This window comes from Ipomoea triloba, chromosome 7 (genome assembly GCF_003576645.1).
Source record: "Ipomoea triloba cultivar NCNSP0323 chromosome 7, ASM357664v1".
NCBI classification, from domain to species: domain Eukaryota; kingdom Viridiplantae; phylum Streptophyta; class Magnoliopsida; order Solanales; family Convolvulaceae; genus Ipomoea; species Ipomoea triloba.
This window is the reverse complement of record NC_044922.1, coordinates 25463543-25469958: the sequence shown is the minus strand read 5'-3', so window position 1 is coordinate 25469958 and position 6416 is coordinate 25463543. Positions and strand designations below refer to the sequence as shown.

General features: G+C 41.5%; 1 long non-coding RNA gene across 1 annotated transcript; it reads right to left on the bottom strand.

Moving 5' to 3' along the window:
* Positions 1-5820: 5820 nt before the first annotated feature.
* On the bottom strand, positions 5821-6416 carry LOC116024990. Its single transcript, XR_004099559.1, has 2 exons — positions 6321-6416; positions 5821-6228 (listed from the first exon to the last, which is right to left on the bottom strand). It is a non-coding gene; the product is annotated as an uncharacterized LOC116024990 (long non-coding RNA).

Genomic DNA, 6416 nt, shown 5'->3' with positions numbered 1-6416 from the left:
CTTTAAACCCCCCCCCCCCCCCCCCTTGTCTCTTCCGCTTCAAAAAATGATGCGTCTCAAAAGCGACCATCACATTGTCTGTGATTAAGCGTCCAGGCACGAACGCACTCTGGTTCAATGAGATCAATCCATGCAATAATGATTTAAGTCGGTTTGCCAGAACCTTCGCTACGATCTTGTACAACACATTGCAAAGCGCAATGGGTCATAGGTCGCGCATGGTCTCCGGCCTCACCTTTTTAGGAATAAGGACGATATTAGTCTTATTGATCCCTTCCGGTAGTGTGCCTAACTCCAGAAAGCTCCTGCACAACATGCATACGTCTGTACCCACAATGTCCCAGAAGTTTTGATAAAACCTCGGGCTCATCCCGTCCGGCCCGGGTGATTTGTCGGGATGCATACTTCTCACCACTGCCCACACCTCTTCCGCCGAGATCGGTCTCAACAACATGGCATTCTGATCATCAGAAACATGGCCAGTAACGCATTCTAGTATAGGACTCATATCACCTCGACTAGAGGTAAATAAATCCTCAAAATATCCAACCATGTGCGATCCCAAATCGGGCGAACCTGAGATCCAGTTCCCCGCATCATCCCGCAACCTGGTAATGGTATTGCGTCGCCTGCGACTTCTGACAGAATTATGAAAAAACTTGGTGTTCATGTCACCCTCCTTATACCAAAATTCTTTCGCCCTCTGTCGCCAAACCGCACCCTGCTGTTCAAGGATATCTAGATATACCCGCTGAACCTCTACCAACTCCTGTCGGCTTCGACTATCCCCCCGTAAACGCAAGAACTCCATGCGCCTTCTGCAACGTTCTAACCGGCCTGCAAAATCCCTCACACGACTCCTATCCCATACCTGCAACTCCTGCCCACATTTCTCAACCTTCTGCAGAATCCCAATCCCCACACCACTATCCCAACTCCTACCAACCACCTCCCTACACTCAGCTTCCCGAACCCACACATTCTCGAATTTAAAGCCACCCCTGCACCACCGCCTAACCACCATTGCCGGGGTCAAGAGCAGTGGCAGATGATCACTCGCTGGACCCTCTAGGGAACACGCCTTGGCATCCCTAAACAAGTCCAACCAAGCTTCATTGACCAAAATCCTATCGAGCTTCTCCTCTACCCACGCCACCGTCCCTCTCCCTCTCTCCCAAGTGAACTAGTAACCATCGAACGCGAAGTCCACCAGCCCACATTCAAACACCGCCTCACGAAAACCCCTTAAAAGCCAAGGAGGATGAGGAGCCCTCCCCCTCTTCTCCTCTGGCTTCAACAAATCATTAAAGTCACCCATTAAAACCCAGGGCATTGAATAAAGGTTAGAGAGATACCTCATAAGGGCCCATAATACCCCGTGTAACGCCACCAGTCACCTTCCCCTCCAACTCATACCCTTGCATCAATGTAGTTCTTACAGTACCCAAGTACATCAACCTCCAACCCCTCCTTCCAGACTAATGCCAGACCACCACTCCTCCCCTCGCAACTCACTCCTAAGCAACCAATGCATCCTAATTGACGTCGGATCCCTTCTAGTCTATTTACATCACAGAGAGTCTCACTAAGAAAGATCAATTGCGGCCTCTTACGCTGGACTATGTCCAGAAGAACACGAATTGTCGACTGGTTGCCAAGCCCTCGACAATTCCAGGCTAAGCAACTCATTGCTCCCGGCGGGCCTGCACCGCAGCACCCGCCAAACACTCAATGTTTGATTCCACTCCCTCCACCCCTACCATGCTGGACAGTTGTCCAACCTCAACCCCCACGTTCTCCTCTACACGTCGCTTTTTTTGATCCACAATTACGACCCCCTCTTCAGTACCCACGTTTGCTCTACTTAGTGCACCCACCCCATGCACATGACTTTCATTAACGTGGCTCATGCAAACATCTCCCATAGGCGTACACGTAGGCGTAACTGCCACCCCATGTCCCATCCCCACGTTGCCCACAGCAATTGATGACCCTGAGTCTCCCGCCACACCACTCCCACGTGTCCTCGCGCTGTCAACAAGCCACCGCTGCCCCACCGTTAACGACTGGCGCCGGCCCGCCGCCCTCAACCACACCCCATACGGCTTCTCCCCCTCCATCCTTTCGTCTTCAAAATTCTTCTCACAATAGTGATCTGAATGCCCCAGAAGGCCACACAGGAAACAGAAGGTAGGTAACTGCTCATACCGGAACTCCACCCAAACCCACTCACCACCGTTCTTCTTCAGCTTCATCTTACGTTTCAGGGGCTTCGCCACATCAATCTCCACCCTGATTCGCATGAATGTTTTCCAAGTTCCATCGAAGTTGGATTGGTCAGCCTTAATATAGCGACCCACAAAACCGCCAATCGCCTCCGCCACACGGACTGACATGAATCCCATAGGGAGGTTATGGACCTGCACCCAAAACTCAGCAGCTGTGAGTGCAACGGAGAGAGGTGATTGATTCTCCGCCAGGCGCTACACCACCAACAGGTTCTGCTCAAACGACCAAGGGCCGTCCTCGAGGATCCTCGTCAAATCAAACTCGTGATAAAACTGAAAAAGGAACAAGTTATGTTGGAGTTCTTTAATGGTGACCCCTTTCCCTGGCCTCCAGACACCCGCCATAGTATCCCGCACAATCGGAAACTTGATAGGACGATCAGTCAAGAGTCGTCCCACCGCAGCAAACTTAAAGCTTTGAACCTCCTCACACATACATCCTCTGCCCCTACAACCAGCCCTCCGATCTCCTCCTCCTCCTCCAGGGTAAGCGCTGCGCACCTTTCTTCGATCGCCTCAGCCGTTGACACCATCATACCACCACCAGACACTAGATACAAGAAAACGTATACAACCCGTAAAATGCACGAGAAGAAGAGAGCACGACACACGACCGAGAGAGAAAATTCACCGTATACAAATACACACCCCTAAAGTTATGAAATTGGAATTTTTTTCCTATTTTCCATTTTGATAATATATATTTCAGCTTGGAAAAAAATAAGGTTTTCTTTTTTGGATAATTATTATTTTTAAATTTTTCATTATTTATTTTCATAAAAATAATTTATTTGTAATAAATTTATTAATTTACTTATTAAAATTTTATTTAAAAATTTAATAAAAAAATGCTAAAAATGAACTTATTTACAAACTCTCTTTGCATATTTTATTCCACATCAATTCGGTAAACCACAAAGAGTAGCCTTGAGCCCTTGAGGGGTTTGTGCTATTAAACTAGCCACTAAATTTCATACTAGGTCATTCAAGCTAAGGGATCAAGTTTATCCATTTTGGACTAATTAGATTATATTATATTTTATCAAATTAAATTTTGTTACCCTAACCTTTAAATTTTCAGTCTTATTATGTTAGCTCATTAATTTAATTTGAACTAAAATTGACATCCAATATGGGCTAAGTGAAGGAAATTCAATGATCAAAGAGGTACATGGATCGGAGATACAAAGCTTGCAATATAATAGCACTTCAACTTTAAATTTGGTCCTCATAATCTAAAATTAACAAATTTTAGTCAAAATCAACAAAAAATCATTTTAAAACCTCTTTTAAGACTAAAAATGACACATTTTCAATAGTTAAAGATCTTTTTTTTTTGAAAACAAAAAGAAGAATGATAATTACTCAGAAAAAAAAGTGATGAATACGAGGAATAGTAAAATGCCTAACGTAATGACCAGACTGAGAATCTGCTGCCCTAGCAAGAGTAAGTATGGGCTAACACATTCGTTGATCTACGGATAAAACGGTAGGACATTGAATCAAAGTGCCTAGCCAATTTTCAACAACCATCTATGACACAGCCCGCATATGAGAAATCTGGAGATGGAACGTTTAGGAGTTGACAAACATTAAGGCAATCCATTTCTGCTATTGTAACTCGTTGCCAGCCTTTATCTATCCTTGAGCCAGGACAAACCCTCCCTGACCGCCAAGACTTCCCCTAAATGGGGGTTTCCCATACAACGGGTGGAGCCATTTATTGCTCCCAAGTGTGTGTGTATAGTTGCACGAGTTTATTATCGAAATGGTCTCTCGACTATTGCAAAATTACCAATTTGGTCGTCGACAAATTTTCTTGTCCAATTAAGTCTTTGACTTTGAAAATTTTAACTAATTTGGTCCTCCGTTTATTTTGGTGTTAAACATCCGTTAAATCGGGACCAAAATGATAATTTTGCTATAGCCAAGGGACCATTTCGGTAATTAATTTTTGACTGAAATGGTCCCTTGACTATAGTGAAATTACCCATGCATTTGGTCCCGATTTAACGGATATCAAACGGTAAAATAAACGGAGGACCAAAATGGTTAAAATTTTCAAAATCGAGGACTTAATTGGTCAAGAAAAATTGTCGAGGACCAGTAATTTCACAGTAGTCGATAGACCACCACTTCTCTTACTAGAATTGTCGTCAATTATACTGGCTTAGATTTTCATATCATCCCTAGGAAAGGTACATGATGTTGTGTTTACTCCATTACTTCTTTTGTTTCATACAGTCACTTCATGATCTTCTCGTGCCATTATTTACTTATTTTCCGATTAGACTATATCATTTTTCCCTAAATAGTTGTATGTCATGAAAGCTAAGCTAGATGGGTTGTGTCTCAATTTTTTTCATTTAATTGAGTATTGTTTGTGTTTACGTAATATTGAAGCAAATGGTCATAAGAATTATGCATGTTTTGATCAAGATTGGAGGCTATATATCCACAATGATGCTTTTAGGAGCCAAAATGAAGCTATGGAAATGATTACAACATTTCTTGATGAACCTAAATTGCTGCTTTGCAGTTGAAGGCTGTAGATAATTCATAATGCGAAAATGGAACAAAAGTGTTCGAAGTTGCAACTCATTCCAAATGACCACTGTTCGGTGTTTTTATCATACTTCAATGTTGGAAAGTCCAATTGAAGAATAAGTAGAATAAGAATAGATTTGGGTAGATTGAGAGCTTTAATATTCATTTCAAGGCCTAATAACCTTGTAGTTCAAAAATTTCTATCATTAATAGATAATGTTTTTTTTTAATAATCTTAATCTCTCTATTTTATAGAATTATGGGTTTCATTGCTTCCATTAACTTTTTTTTATTTTACTTTCACAATCTATAATGTACCCAATCAAAACCTCTTTATGATTGACTAGTTACCTATGCCCTTGCATATCATGCTTGATTGATTTGGATTTCATAGAGATTTTGATTGGATTTATTAGAGCAACCTCAATAGTAGCAAATTTTTTGTGGTTTTTGTCTAGCTACATGTGCAAGGATGAGAGAGGGGAGAGAGAAAAGGGAAGAAAAAGAAAAAGAAAAAAGAAGAGAAAACCTACAGTGAATAGTGTTGGAGAATGCTTCATTTGACTTTTGATTGGGACCTACAAAAATCCTTGATTTGTATGAGAAAAAATTAATGAAAAATTATGCTCTCCATTTATCAAAAACCAATGCATGATTTTTTATTTCGACAAAGACCAACAAAAAACTCCAAATGTGGATGCTCTTTGGGATGTTCTGTGAAAGGGAATTTTAATGAAATTGTATTATTATTGTTGAATCAAATTATATACTTTCTCTTAGAGTGCCTTTGTTGCTATGAGAATAAGACACCTTCACATGCACACTCTTTGGCATCATAGCAGTGATAGGGCAAGTGTGAGTCCTTTTCCCTTCCATTGCATTTCTTATTTGTTTCTTTTAATTGCTTAATCTATGCTTTACCATTGCATCACACTATGCACTCATTATAGCTAGTTTTAACTTCTAAGCTACTCTCAAAAGACAATTTGCTTGTATCTTTGTAGCATTTATTTACCACACAACACACACAAACAGCTCGATTAAAGGCATGATTGGCAGCAAAGAGATATGCTCAAATGTATGTTGTGGATTATGTTACAACATTCTCTCATAAAAATAAGCTTACTTCTGAGGTTGTTTGGATAGGCTAGCATCAATGAGAAGCAACAATATTTCAATTGTTGCCTGCATGGGCAATTCAGTTGATCACAATGATGAAGTTTGGGAAGAAAAATCAGAGATCGAGTCTCAGCAGCAGCAGTATGGGAGCAACCTCTCAAAGTGAGGGGAACTCCTTGTGCGCAGTAAACAAAGGTCTAACCTTTATGTTCAGCTGAGTTACCATGATTTACATTCTCTCAATGCTCTGTCAGGCCGGCGTTGAGGATTCAACCTTTTTGGAAGAAAATATTTCAATTGTCAAATTTGCAAAGAGTGGGTGCACTAGAATAAAGGAATATTGCATAATGTTGATCATGGACATACAATACAAGTATTGAAACATTCTGTGATGCTGCTAACTGGACTGGTTCATTGAGTAACAAGAGATCAACAACAAGGTATTGTGTGCTTGCGGGGAAA